This window comes from Mobula hypostoma, unplaced genomic scaffold (assembly GCF_963921235.1).
Source record: "Mobula hypostoma unplaced genomic scaffold, sMobHyp1.1 scaffold_111, whole genome shotgun sequence".
Taxonomy (NCBI): domain Eukaryota; kingdom Metazoa; phylum Chordata; class Chondrichthyes; order Myliobatiformes; family Myliobatidae; genus Mobula; species Mobula hypostoma.
This window is the reverse complement of record NW_026948223.1, coordinates 213,691-228,917: the sequence shown is the minus strand read 5'-3', so window position 1 is coordinate 228,917 and position 15,227 is coordinate 213,691. Positions and strand designations below refer to the sequence as shown.

The 15,227-nt window shown below is 45.5% G+C and overlaps 1 non-coding gene across 1 annotated transcript; it reads left to right on the top strand.

The window, feature by feature from the left end:
* Positions 1–9,398: 9,398 nt before the first annotated feature.
* On the top strand, positions 9,399–9,480 carry trnas-gcu (transfer RNA serine (anticodon GCU)). The gene has a single exon. It is a non-coding gene; the product is annotated as a tRNA-Ser (tRNA).
* Positions 9,481–15,227: the final 5,747 nt, after the last annotated feature.

Below are 15,227 nucleotides of genomic sequence, written 5' to 3'. Positions count from 1 at the left end.
CTCACTCTACAGCCATCAGGGACTAGAAATCCAGCTGCCTGTCAATAACTCCCCGGCTGCTCTCTGAACGCTACATTCTCTGCCAAGTCCAGGCGGCAGACTTTAAGATTTTTACACTCTTCAATACTGTTGCATTTCTACTCAGTGTCCAGAGTTCATTTCTACCCCGACTCTGATCAATCTCCGTGAGGCAGCTTAAACAATCCTTTCTGGTGGAGTTTACTTAGCGACGACATTGTTACTTTGCAACCGAGTATCTAACAATAGATTTCGAGTAGAAACAGAGCGATTGATGTCGGTGGGTTCTACAGCTGTTTGGATACCGAGCGCCTCACTTCGTTCAGCAACCCACTTCCTTCAGCTGGATTGCGGACGATTTATCGCACTGAGCAGAATTCCTGCGGCCAAATCAGCAGCAACTTTGGAATTTTAAGAATTAACGACACCAATTTAATTTTAATTGTCTTTATGATTGAAGAAACTGGGAGAAGTACCATCAATGAGTATAACTCAGCGCTCTCTCTTGCTCCCTCTGTTGGACGGCCATGTGTAAACTCATGACACATCAAAGTTGCTGGTGAACGCAGCAGGCCAGGCAGCATCTCTAGGAGGAGGTACAGTCGACGTTTCAGGCCGAGACCCTTCGTCAGGAGGCATGAACCATTTTTCCTCCTCCGTCCGAACGGTGACATACTTAACGAGCCCTCCAGCTTCTAAGTTTAAATGAAGGGACTGAAAGATCCATTTCGTTTTCTCAGCGGGGTGAAATATTCTGATGGTCAAGAAAACACTATGAGGAAATCGGTGGCCCAATGTGAACATGAAATTGGTAAATTACCGTGTAACTCTCTCTCTTCCTCTGCCTTTCAAACTCCCCGGTTTATCGCTCTTGCCTTGTCTACGATGTGGCTCTCTCCCCTGCTTCACTTCCATGTCTCGCTCTTTCTCTATCTCTCTCTGTAACATATATAAACACACACACACACAAGCACACATTCTCATTCTCTCTCTCTCTCTCCGCATACCCCTTCCCTCCTCACTCCCACACTTTCCTCACAAGGCTGACGCAAACGTTTAGCAATCAATAATCAATGTTTGTGTTCAGTGAAAGGACTGCGTGATTGGGGTGGGAAGTTTATAGATATTTCTTTTCAACACAGCTGGGGTGGAGTGTAGGGGAAGAGATATGAACCGGTGCTGAAACGTACGGGCGAACAGATAACATGACATGAAGGAATTCCGATTTTCCAATAAATCTGTTTCCGGAACTTTGGTTCAGTGCTCCGTTAAGACACGAACACCACGTGAAATTTAGCTGAAAAAGAATCGAAGTTTGAACCAATAAAATATATATGTATTTCAATAAGAAATGTTATCCAGCCGAGGGTGGGAGGGGGAATAAGATTATAATTCAGTCGCTGAACAGGGCAGAAAGGGAAAAGTTTTCACAGTTTCATGTCACTGGCTTTACAAACTCCCCATTACACTCCTGACCAGCGAGCGACCGTGCAGTGCCGTACACAGGCAGGTTCGCTGATCTTCCGTCAATATCACCCTCGCCGGTTGTCACTGGTGTGATGCAAAGACTGTGCACACTCCCGTCAACGGCCAACAACCCACAAACCAATCGTCAAAGACATGCAACATACCTAGCACCCATTGGTGTGTGCAGATGTCAATCTAATATGTTAACCAATGGCGGAAAACGGTTTCACCCAGGGGTTGTTCTCTCCTCTCTGACTGGTTTTACCCCCCCCCCCCAAAGTCCTCTCAATCCTGATCAAAATCTCAGAACAATGTCCCGTTTTTTTTCATTTATATCCATATGCTTCTATCGGAAGCTGGTGGTGTTACAGGGCGTTGAAATAAAGGCGGACGACAGAAATTTATGTCCTCTCACCTAGGGAGACGGAAGAAGATTTGGTGGAGGACTTTTGACCAGCAAGTGTGGTATGGGGAGTAGGATGAGAGCAGGTTTGGACCAGTCTGATCTTATTGAATGTCAGGGCTGGCTGAAGAGGACTAGAGTCTTGCTTTTCTTTCTGTTGTCTGTGTGTTTAAGGAAAAGGAATAAACAGGCCTTTCTTGGGCCTGTATGCTATCCCAGTGGATACAATAGGGACCGATGCTTGAAGATCAGTTTTTCCCAATCTATGTCATCAGTTTGCCCGAGGAATTAATTCCAAGTCTGAAAATGGCACAAGATTTGTATCTATCTTCTGTTATGATTTGTGTTTAGCATGTTCTCTGTCTCTTCGAGCCTGCAATGATGTTGCAAGTGTTTCATTGTACCTGTACCTCACAGTCCCTGGGCACACGGCAATAAACCCGACTGGACCAGACAATACTCACTGAGATTTGAGCAGTGATGGTCCCGTCCAGATGAGTCAAGGTGATGCAGTCAAACTGAGTGATTAGGAGTAGAGTCCAATGTGGGTAATGTATGGTCACCCTCTTCTACAGAGAGACAGCATCTCTGAGTGTGTTTAATAGGGGAGGGAACGTCGACTCAGACCATGACAGGCCTGCGTCCGGCATTTTCATGCCTTACAAGGCGCAGATTGGAAGTCTGTATGGGGCGCCACTCCTCGCACAGACTAGAGCAATGTGTGATTAAGTGCCTTGCTCAACGACACAAACAGGCTACCACAGGTGAGGCTCGAAATAGCGACCCTGAGACCACATGCCCAATACAACACAATGCTCTAGTGTTTAATAGGTGAGAGATTAAGGTGCAGTGGGTAGCGATGAAGATCAAATTATACATTGTATTTATTGTAAGTTATTGTCTGTAAGACTTCTCACAGTTATTTCGGGCTTTGTTGAGACTGCACCTGCGATATTTCTGCAAAGTCATGTTCACCTGGTCTAACAAATGTCATATAGAACAAATAACGAATCGCTGCAGAAACAGTGGACAGCGGGTCAGGTAACATCTCTGGACGGAAAGAGATAGCACACATTTCGGATTCACCCACTGCCGCTGAACTGAACGTAGAGGGTAGCTGACCAGTGTGGGGAGCTACGAATGGCGCTAGAGTTGGGAAGGAACTGGAGGGTGCTAGTGAGGATGTGTGGTAGTCAGCTCGATATGGGAGTCTTTTGGTATGACACAGTGGTCGCTGTTGTTCGTTAATCCTGATTTATGTCGGTAATTTTGATGCGAAATCGCGTCTTGATCAGGAAGTTTCTGCATGACACAAAATTAGGCGGTGCTATTGATACTGAGGGAGGTTACTGTTGATTACAAGCGTACCTGTTTTAGTTAGAGAAGTGACGGATGTGTGGTAAATGGATTCCAATGCAGTTAAGTATAACGTCGTGCATTTTGGAAATAAAACTTGCAAAGCACTTGTGCTGTAAATGGCCGGGCATTGTGGAGTACAGTTGACACGAGGGACCCAGAGGCACAAGCTCACTGTTCGCTGATTTCGATAGTATAGTGAAAAACCGATTCTTATTCCGGCCTTCCTCATTCAGGGCAACAGGAAGGAACGTAAAATAAGACATTATGATAGATCGTTGTGGAGGTTGTGGATAGAGTGCCATGTAGAGTTTCGAACGCTCTATTATAGAAAATATGCCGTCAAGCTAGAAAGAGTGCAAGTAAGTTATACAATAACATTTTCAGGACAAGAAGAACTGGATTATATAAATGTCCAAGCCTGTAATTTGCTCATTCCAAGATGAGGAGAATGCGATTTAAAACAGAGATAAAATTAATTTTAACAGTCCTTCTTTTCTTTCTTTTCAAATCTTTTTATTGTTATATTATACAAAAGAAATAGCAGGAGTACACTGAAGTAACAACACTTACAATGTCTCAAAAATCATTATCTTAAAGATTTTTTAAAAAATTGATACCAAAAAGCCTACTAAGCAGAAAAAGTGAGACAAAGAATAACATTAGGTGTACAACCCTGGAGCCATGCGTCATAAAAAAAAAGCTTCTAAAATTAAACATCAAACCGCCAGCAAGAAAAGAAAATATACCAAAAAATTTACAATTCGATCGTGGAAAGAATCTATCAATTAGCTCAAATGCTAATAACGAGCAAATGAGCCCCATCTTTTTCTCAAAATCAAATAAAGGTTCAAAGATTCGACTTCTAATTTTCTCCAAACTAAGACATAGCATCACTTGAGAGAACCATTGTGACAAAGTGGGAGCTGATGTATATTTCCACTTCAACAAAATGGCCCTCCTAGCTATCAATGTAACAAATGCAATAACATGTTGGTCAGACACAGAAATACCATGAATATTTTGAGTAATTATTCCAAAAACCACAGTCAATTTATTAGGTTGTAGATTAATTTTAAGTGCTTTAGAAATTGTTGAAAAGGCTGACTTCCAGAACTGTTCCAATATAGAACAAGACCAAAACATATGTGTCAGTGTAGCTATCTCAGTTTTACGTCTATCACAATAACTATCAACATTCGAAAATATTGTAGAACGTCTCTCCTTCGTCAAATGATAACGATGTACAATTCTAAATTGAATCAGTGAATGGTTAGCACAAATTGAAGAGGAATTAACTAACTTCAAAATCCGCGTCCAATCCTCCGTCATAAAAGTCAAATTGAGTTCCTTTTCCCAATTCTGTTTAGTCTTTGATAAAGGACGCTTATCCCATTGTAATAATAAATTGTAGGTCTCCTTTTTTCCTGGCTTTCACGGGGGACAAGGCAAGCCTGTTCATTAAGTCCTTTGTTCCTTAATTTAATATTAGAGCCCCTTGCTATTGCTGTTTGTGAGGCTAAAAATATCAATGGGATTTTTGTGAATGAAGCCATGCATAAGGTCGCCCTGTACGCTGCCGATATGTCCAAGCTTACAAAGGGATCTACCCAACTTAGAAAGGGTTCAATGAATCGCAGGTGGAATTTAACATGATAAAATGTAGCACTTTGTCAAGTTAAGGCAGGGCAGATCTTGCAGAGTAAATGGCAGAACACTGGAAATTTTGCAGAATTGGATGAACCAAGCCGGTGGATACATATACACGTAGACAAGGCATAGGAAGGATGCCATCAGACTGGAAAGCGTCCCGGGTGCGTTTCATGAGAATGTATCCTGGAACACTCGATTTGAGCTACAAGGATAGGTTGTGTAAGCTGAGAGATTCTCCCTGCTATATAAGCTGCTGAGGGGTGACATTCACGAGGTGCATAATATCATCAGGGTCACAGATATGTGTCAATGTGGTTGTTGTAACGCGTCTAGTGTGACAGTGTAGTGGGTAGTGTTTGTGGCTCTCACTTTCGGCGAGGAGAAAAGGAGAGCTGAACGTGTAATTCTCTCCCTGCCAGTCTATCGCCTTTCCAACAGGAAGCCTCATATAGTGCCCACTCGCTGGCGACACAGGGAAACTGAACTACTTTCGGACTCAGGCTGAACTACAAAGGGCAGGGAGGACGTCTGGCTCCGGCACACGTGGCTTGCAGGCCCGCCGGTGTGTGGACGCGCCCTGGTGCTCGTGAACAGATCCCCGGCTATGGGTAAATAGCCCCACGGCCTTTTGGGCAGCCTTGGGAGAGACGAACGCTACGGGAGTAAACACAGACAGCAAATCCGGAATGGAGCCCCTTAGCCGGCTGAACGTTACCTAACGCCCTTCCGGCAACATCCCCTCACACTTATCTGGGTTGAACTTCATCTGCCACTTCTCAGCCCAGTTTTGCATACTATCGATGACCCGCTGACAGGCCTCCACACTATCCACAACACCCGCAACCTTCGTGTCATCAGCACATTTACCAACAGATCGCTCCACTTCCTCATCCAGGTTATTTATAAAAATCACGAAGAGTAGGGGTCCCAGAACAGAACCCCGAGGCACACCACTGGTCACGGACCTACGTGACTCGTCTACAACCTCTGTTTCGCTTCTGTGGGCAAGCTAATTCTGATCCACAAAACAATGTGTCCTTGGATCCCATATCTCCTTACCTTGTCAATAAGCCTTGCATGAAGTACCTTATCAAATGCCTTACTAAAATCCATATACACTACATCTACTGCTCTACCTTCATCAATGTATTTAGTCACATCCTCAAAAAATTCAATCAGGCTTGTAAGGCACGACCTGCCTTTCACAAAGCCATGCTGACTATTCCTAATCATATTATGCCTCTCCAAATGTTCATAAATCCTGCCTCTCAGGATCTTTTCCATCAACTTACCAACCGCTGAAGTAAGCCTCACTGGTCTATAATTTCCTGGGCGATCTCTACTCCATTTTATGAATGAAGGAACAATACCTGCAAACCTTCAATCCTCTGGAACCTCTCCCGTCACCATTGATGATGCCATGGGGACGATATGATCCCGAAATTAAAGGGTTTGCGCGTGAGAGGCGTTTGATAAATGTGGGTGCATATTATTGACAACTATAGAATATTGAAAGACGGTGACAGTGTGGATGTGGTGGGAATAATTCACGTGGTGAAGGGAGTCTAGGACCAGATGGCACTGTCTCAGAATTGAAGGGTGCCCCTTTAGAAGAAAGCTGAGGATAAAATTCTGCCATCAGAGTGGTGAATCTGGGGAACTCATTGCTATGGACGGCTGTAAAGGTGGAGCAACTGGGATTTTATAAAACAAACGTTGACAGGTTTCTGATCAGTCAGGGTGTCAAAGGTCACGGGCAGAACAGGTAATGGGGGTTGAGGAGAATAATAAATCAACACAATCAGCAGCACAGGATCAATTCCGCCCCCCAACCCCCGCCACGTTTCAGCAAAAAGCATCAGCACCCACCACCCACCAAATGAGCAATGGCAAAGTCCCCAGACAGAGATATGCTCAGTGGCGAGAGAGATTTACCGGACATGTACCGGGCAGAATCCATAACATTCTGTAGGAACTTACGTTTAAAGACATTGATGTTTCCACACCAAGCCATGATGCTGCCAGTCACTACACTCTGCATCACACATCTATAGAAAAATGTCAAAGTTTTAGGTGTCATGCCGATCTCCGCAAGCTCCTAGGAAACCGGAGGCGCTGCCGTGTTTTCTTCGCAATTGCACTTGTGATGGGTCCAGGACAAATCCACTGAAATAGTAATGTCCGGGAATTTGAAGTTGCTCTCCCTCTCTGATCCTCCGATGAGGACTGGCACATGGACCCTCTGGTGTCTGCTTCCATCGTCTTGCTCGCATTGAGTGAGACGTTTAAGGGCAGGGTGGAAGTTGGAGGCAAAGTGGATGAAATTGTCGAGCTGAGCGTGAGCGCATGAAGCGGCAGAATACATTCGTCGATGCAGCGGTGGAAGCGTTGTGGTGCATTACCGGGGAAGGTTTGGTACATGGATTGTTTTACTTAGGCAACGAAAAAGGAGACATATCCGGGACCTATGCGAGCGTCCATGGCTACACACTGAATCTGGAGAAAGTGGGATGAGGCGGAGGAGAAACTGTTGAGGTGAGGACCGGTTCTGTCAGACGGTGGATGGTGATGATGGAGGGGAATTGGCTGGTTTTCCTTGAGAAATGTGGAGAGCTTTAAGGGCCTTTTAAAAGGGGGAATGGACATCCATGGAGAAAATGAGACGGTCAGTGCCTCGGAACTGAAAGCTAGTGAGGGAATCGAGAGCACGGGAAGGGTCGGGAATGCAGGTGGGAAGGGACTGAAGTATGGGGCATAGGATGGACTGGAGCGATGAGACCACAGGATCAGAGGGGCAGGAGCGGGCCGAGATAATGGGTCTACCCGGACATTCAGACTTGTGAATCGAGTAGGAGGTAGAAGAGAGCAGTTCAGGGAAACGGAGCCAGGAGTTTTCCACAGAGAATGGAGGTTCTCCAGAGTTGGTGATGTCAGTGATAATGTCGGAGACAGTTCTCTGATCGTTCGGAGTCGGGATTATTCGAGGTGTAGGCATGAGGATGTGTCTGAGACGTACCGCCGTGTCTCAGCAAGGTAGAGGTCAGTCCGCCACTCTACAACAGCAGCACCCTGTCTGCGGGACTGTTGGTAAGGTTTGGACTGGTGCTGAGAGATTGGAGCTGCAGTGTATTCAGAGGGGGTGAAGTTCGAGGAGAAGTGAGGATTCCTGGTGTTGAGGTGGTTGATGTCTCGTTGGCAATTAGTGATGAAGATATCCCGGAGCAGGGAGAGAACCAGGAAGAGGAGGAGGGTTTGAGACAGGAGAATGTACCGTCAGTGCTGGATGGTGAATTCTTGCCGATAAGGCGGGCTCGGAGACGAAGCTGAATGTGAAATAAACTTCACCTTCCCAGCAGCAGCTCCTCCTGAGCGTCTGAGAAGCTCCAACCAATTGTTTATGAAAGTGTCTGCAGAAATACTCACAGAATAGACGCATAATTTTATATGTTACATACAACGAAGACTAGGCATTACGTTTTCCCGGAGGGTGTAGTACTCCGATTAATCCCCACACGGAATTGAGACAACCATGCTGCAGGGAGTGAGAAACAGAATGCAACCGAATCCGCCAGTTTGTCAAAACGACCGTGGCAGGACTCGAACCTGCAATCTTCTGATGTCTTCTAATCAAGCACCGAAGTCAGACGCCTTATCCATTAGGCGTATTCTGTGAGAATGGGGAACATGCAGACTGCTGCAAGGAGTTTCCACGTGTAGAATGATTTCCTCACCGAGCTAAAAGTACTCGCACGCAGTGATTTCATTCCAGGTGAATATTCGGCCACTGTTGTCAATATCTCTCCATTCATTCCTGCTCTGGGCTGTTCAATATTCTGTTTCTATCACACCGAAAGGAATTCTCAAAGGCACATGCACTGTCTCTTGCAGCGGCGTTCCATTCTGGGATTAGAATAAGAGAAAATGGGCCACCACATTCAATACATTACTGATAGAGTGAACTCGATCTCTTTTTAGGGATTTCAGCCGTTGGTTTAGTATTCCAGAGCCGAGCCGCCATGTGTTTGTGCCGGGTAAGCGTTCGGGTGTTCGGATCTGCGGCTGCGCACAGCCGGGTGTGCCGTCAGCGCGTCTGTAATGTGGGAGCTATCGGGTTATTACATTTGTCCGATACACGGAAAGTCGTCATTCTCGAAGCAGATTCCTATGTCATCAGTTTACTTGAAATCATGCAATATGATATCAAAGCTATTGAAATTTTATGTAATTCAACATATACTTATCTCATTTTACAATTCAAAACATTCACAGTTTCTCCGAGTTACAGAGCACGGAATCGATATTTATGGCACAGCACGTCCATGCTTCCTGTGGTTGGCACATATCTCTTTAAACTGTCCTTATCCACCTCCACGAATTCTGGTAAGCACGGCGAGCAAAGTAGATCGACATAGTATCTGAACACACATGTGCGAACCTTAAGCAGAGGTTTTAAATGCTGTGAAAATATTCAGAATTTTGGAACACAAGAGAGAGAAGAGCAGACGAGGTGGCCGAGAGGTGAAAGCGATGGACTGCTAATCCATTGTGCTCTGCACGCGTGGGTTCGAATCCCATCCTCGTCGCGACATGTGAATCGGGGGACCACCTTTGAAACTGTCAGTTTAAAACATCCAAACCTCCAAATTTTGTCACAGGGACACCAGACGGTTTGTTATGTCAGTCATGAAAAGCAATAATGTATTCATCATTAATTTATCATCAAATCTGGCCTCAATACCACAAGATATAGGGGCAAAATTAGGCTATTGGGCTCATTAATGTTTCTCCGCCATTCCATGACGACTGAGGCCTCACCTTGAGTATTGTGAACAGTTTTGTGTCCCTCACCGTAGACAATATGTACTAGCATTGGAGAGAGTCCAGAGGACGTTCACAAGGATGATCCCAGGAATGAAAGTGTTATCATATAACAAACATTTGATGGCTCTTGGTCTGTAATCGCTGGAATTCAGAAGGATGAGAGGGGGATCTCATTGAAACTAGTCGAATGTTGAAAGGACTAAACAGAGTAGATGTGGAAACGGTGATTCCCATGGTGGGAGAATCTAGGACAAGAGGGCGCAGAGTCAGGATAGAAGGGCAGCCTTTCAAAACGGCGATTTCTTTGGCCAAAGGGTGGTAAATTTGTTGCCACATGCAGCTGAGAAGGCCGGGTCGTTGGGTATATTTAAGGCAGAGATTGGTAGGTTTTTGATTGAACATGGCACCAAATGTCACGGGGAGAAGGCTGGAAACTGGAGTTCATGAGGAGAGAAAAAATGATCAGCCATGATTGAATGGCGGAACAGTCTCGATGGGCCAGACGGCCTAATTCTGCTCCTATGTCTTATGGTCTTAAGGTCATACATATTATTCCTCTCAACTCTATTCCCCTACATTCTCCTCGTCACATTTGGCACCCTTACCACCTGTCAACCTCCTCGACCTCCGCTTTAAATATACCCAATTACTTGCCCTTCACTGCTATCCGTGGCAATAAATTCCACAAAGCCATAACTTTCTGCCTACAGAAATTGCTTTTCGTCCTTTTGTAAAGGGACGTCCTTATCTGAGGTTGTCCCCGCTGGCCCTCGACTCTAGCACTACATGAAAATCCCCTCCATGTCCATTCTACCTTGTTTGTCAATATTCGAGAGATTTCAATGAGATCCCTGACTCATTCTTCCAAATTCCAGCGAGCAAGTCCCAGGGTCCTAAAATAATGCTCATGGGTAACTCTTTTATTCCGGGTATCATTCTCGTGACCGTCCTTATGGACTCTGTCCAATGCCAGCACATCCGTTTTAGATAAGGGTCCCAAACCATTCACCCTATTCCAACTGCAGTCACATCAAAACCTTATAAAGGCTCCGCATTACATATTTGCTTTTATTTTCTAATTCCCTCGAAATAAACATTGACATTCCATTTCCCTCCCTTACTACTGTCTCAAACTGGCAAATAGCCTTTAGAGAATCCGCACTAGGTCTCTGAACTCCTGTTACATCTGTTCTTTTCCGATTTGTCTTCTAGAAAATAGTCTTCGACTTTATTTCTTCTACGAAGTACATTTCCATACAATTCCCTGCAGTCTAGTCCATCTGGCACTTCATTGCCTATCTCTTCATCTGACCAAGGTCTTCTGCAAACTTTCTGCTTCCTCAAGACCACCGACCCTTCAACCGATGTTGGATTGTCCGCAACGTTGGCGGCAAAGCCACCAATTTCATCATCCCGCTTACTGAAATATAAGGTGTGAAAATGCGGCCCTCATACCGACTTGTCAGCCGGATCCAAACAGAAAAAGTCCACTTTATTCTCACTGTTTCCACCCAAGCAGCGCTCCGTCTGTCTATGGCTGTATCTTCGCTGTATTATGAGAGGCCTTTATCTCTCTGAGCAGGCTCGTGTGCTGCACTTTGTCAATGACCTTCTGAAAATCCAACTAAACACCATTCAGTGACTCTCCTTTGTAAATTCTGCCTGTTATTTCCTCAAAGAATTCCAAGCGATTTGTCAGGCTAGATTACCCCCTGAGGAAACCGTGCTGACTTTGGCCTGGTTTATTCTGTGCCTCGAAGTGCCGCGAAACTTCATCGTTAATAATAGACTGCGACATCGTCCCAAACACTGAGTTTGGGCTAACAGGCTGATGTTCTCTCTTCCGCTTCCCTCCCTTCTTAAAGAGTGAATCACGTTTACAATTTTCAAAACTATTGGAAAATATTGTGCTTCTCGAAGGATCAGTACAAATGCCTCCACAATATCTTGGGACAAGAAGATTGGCGTGAATGTCGACACACTATGCGATGGCGATTAGTTTCGCTTTTTCGCTCTCTCTGCGTCTGTCCCTTCATTTATTATCAAAGTGTGCAGACTTTATACAACCTTGGGATTCGACACGAAACAAAGAAACCTAATAAAACTCATTGAAACAAAAGAGGATTGTCCAACACCCAGTGTGCAGAGCGAGAAGAACGTATTGTACAAAAAATAAAAGCACGAAAACAGTGTTCAGAACTAAAGATCACAAAGCCAGGCATCACTGCAGCCGGAGAAGAAATCCACCAGTTGCACTCCACAGTGTCAGGCCAGCACAGAGGCGAGCAAACCCCGCGGAGCAGCAAGCAAAGCCGGGCAATCTCTTGCCTACGACACCGACAACGGGCCATTTCCATCTGGCCTGTTTCTTACATTGTCAAAACTTTGTGTCATTCCTCGCTCTCTGTTACTTCCATCGCCCTCGGATTCGGGTTTTGTCGCTTCGATTCGGCCAGTACCCGACACAGACATCGTCTGTATTTCCATTTGACTTAGAGTGTCTTTCCTAGTTTTCTGGTAACTCGAAAGGAGGTGAGACGCCCGGAGTTAACGCGGAAATTTGGACTTACGTACTGATAGGTAGACAGAGCAAGTGAAAATTCAGCAAGTGGAGTTTAATAGTGGAAACGGAGAGGGTAGAAGAATCAAGTAGAGAAGATTACAGGTAAGCGAAATTCAAAGAATAAGCTTTGAAGCATGTTGAATAATGTTGCAGAAATTTGGACATAGCGTGACGGAAACCCGGTCAAGATGAATTGCCGTATTTAAAAGAAGCGAGTCTGTAGGTAGGAGACAAACAGGATTCGGGATGGAGACGAAGACGTGCAAACGGTGGAAATAATTTTGCTTTCAATTCTGGACACTTTAATGGTTCAGAGGCGGAGCGATTGGGATTTCGCTGTTTGAGGACATTACTGAACATAGGTGACGGGAACGCAGTAAACAGCATCGCTGAAAAAGCTGCCGAAGTATCCAGGCTTTACAGTCGCAAACCTGTTGGTGGAGTTTATATTGATCTCTTCAAAGCTTCCTCGGCGATTAGTTGACAGCCTCCTCCCTAAACTCTTTTTCCTCTTTCAATACCGAGTACGGTACCATTTCACCCAGCTTACACTCTTCTGTATTCCACATTTTGAAAACTCCAGAAATGAGTTGTCTGCAAGTTGATCGGCCTCGATTTCCAGCTTATCTCTGCCCTGAGACCCATGGAGCGGGGATACAGTAATCCACTCCTCCTTCCTGTTGTCTCCCCAGTGAATTTAGTGGCGATGGTGATCCTGTCCCGGGGAAAGTGCGGCCTCTCCACCCGCACCACTCGCTACCTGGTGGCCTTGGCAGCGGTTCATCTACAAACTACCATCTTTCAGGTAATATTGTGGCGGCTCAGTTATTATTACTTCCCCGTGACTTTCCTGGACATCACCCCCGTATGCAGTGTGATCACAGCCATCGGAGCGGCTGCCACAAACTGTTCTGTCTGGTTCACTGTCAGTACTACGTTCAATCGGTTTGTCGCCATCTGTTACCAGAAGCGGAAAAATGCGGCCGTGGTTCTGACAACAACCGGCGTTCTACTCTGTCTTAGAAATGTGCCGGACGCATTTATGCATCATCCTGTGAAAGTGATTGATAATATACCCCGGGACTGTATTCTAAAGCCGAGCACCTATACAGATCCTGATGGGGTGGGATTCAGATGGTTTTCTACCGTTCTAACACCACTACTCCCGTTCGTGTTAATACTACTGTTCAACCCTCTGACAGTCAGACACAGTTTGGTGACGAGTCGCGTCCGTAAGGGGCTGAAGGGTCAGATCAAGGCGGAGAACCGCAGTGACCCGGAGATGGAGAGCAGGAGGAGGTCTGTGATCTTACTTCTCACCATCTCCGGAAGCTTCATCACCCTGTGGTCGGTGAGTGTTGCCGAATTCCTGTATTACACCATCGCCGGATTGGATGAAAGTAATTGGATTGGAATACATAGTTCAACAATCCGCAGACATGCTGATGATACTAAGTTGCTGCAGAAATACTTTTATTTCCGGGGTAACTCAGTAAGATCAGAAAGCAGTTCATCAGCGCTGCGAAATATCCGCTCGTGTTAATTATTCAACTCATAATAAACAAAGTGTTTCAGTTAAAGTCAGAGTTGGTCGGAGTGTTTTCCATCCCGACACTATAGACTGGCGGTGCCATTGACGAGAATAAACTGGGTTAGACCCCGAGAGAGACACTGCACCGGAACAGACTGTACAGCCCGCAGCCAAGAGATCCGCCTCCTACCAGTTATTAAACTCATCCTGCCTTTTGCTTATATTTCCCCATATTCGCGTTCTTGTCCCTGCCACACCCGTATCGCCACGCCAGAGTGAATTCTCATCGGATAACTAATCCAGCAACCGCTGTTTCTCCGCGATGGAGAGGAAACGAAGCACCTGGCGGAAATGCTGCCGTCACCAGGTGAACGGGCGGAGTTCACACTGAGCGCCCCGGAGATTAGGTCTGGCCTGGTCTACGCTCAGAGTATTCAGCGTCGCAAACAGATTTAGCTCATTGCATCCAACATCGGCACGTTATTCAACACACTAAGCGCAGACAACATCCACGGGTACAGAGATCCTAACTTCACCTGTGAGTGTAGCTGTGCCCAGTGACTTGCTGTCAGCTTGGTCATGTTTACCAGACCTGCACAGGGGTTGTCTCCAAAAGGTCTAATTACCATCTGCAGACAATCTTTTTCGAAAGGTATCATCGTGAGGAAGGCGCTTCATTTCCCCCAGGAGTTTTTGGAGCTAACAAAGAATTTTAATGTACTCAACATGGTCGAAGCCGTCGATGCCCACTTTAATCAGGCTTTGGGCGAAGGCCTAGTGGTTAATTCGACCAAATGACATAGGATAAGACAATTAAATCACAGGATGTAGTGACAGAATTGGACCAACCGTTTCATTGAGTTCTTCCGCCTTTCGTTCTTAGTTGATCTGTTTCTCAACCTCAGTCTTCTTCCTTCTCCCATAAACTATTAGCCCCTCACCAATCAAGAAAGTTTAAACCGTTTTTTCAGTACACCTAATGGATGAGACTCCACATCTTCTGTGGAACGAAATTCGAGTGTTCTGGAAATGAATGCCTGCATTTCTTTTGCCTTAATTACTAGCGAACTAACCCCCAAGGTTGCCTTCAGGGCATCCAGACACGACTGATAAGTCCACATACATCTCTAATTTCTGAAATTTCTGCCCAGTTAGAAACTTTTCTGCACATTACTCGTTCATTCCACAGTACCTATCCCACACCCCCACACGTTGTATTCCACCTGTCACCCCTTTGCTCGCTCTTGCGTCTCTGCAGGTAAATGCTGCCCATCTGAATTCCATCCATGAGCTAAAACTCCGGTGTTGAAAACCTCATCTACCGGTAGTTCCCTGGCTTATCTACGCTTCCTGTATGTAACACCAAAAGATTAGCTATGTTAGGGGTTTCAGACATTAGTTTTTGATAAGGGGTC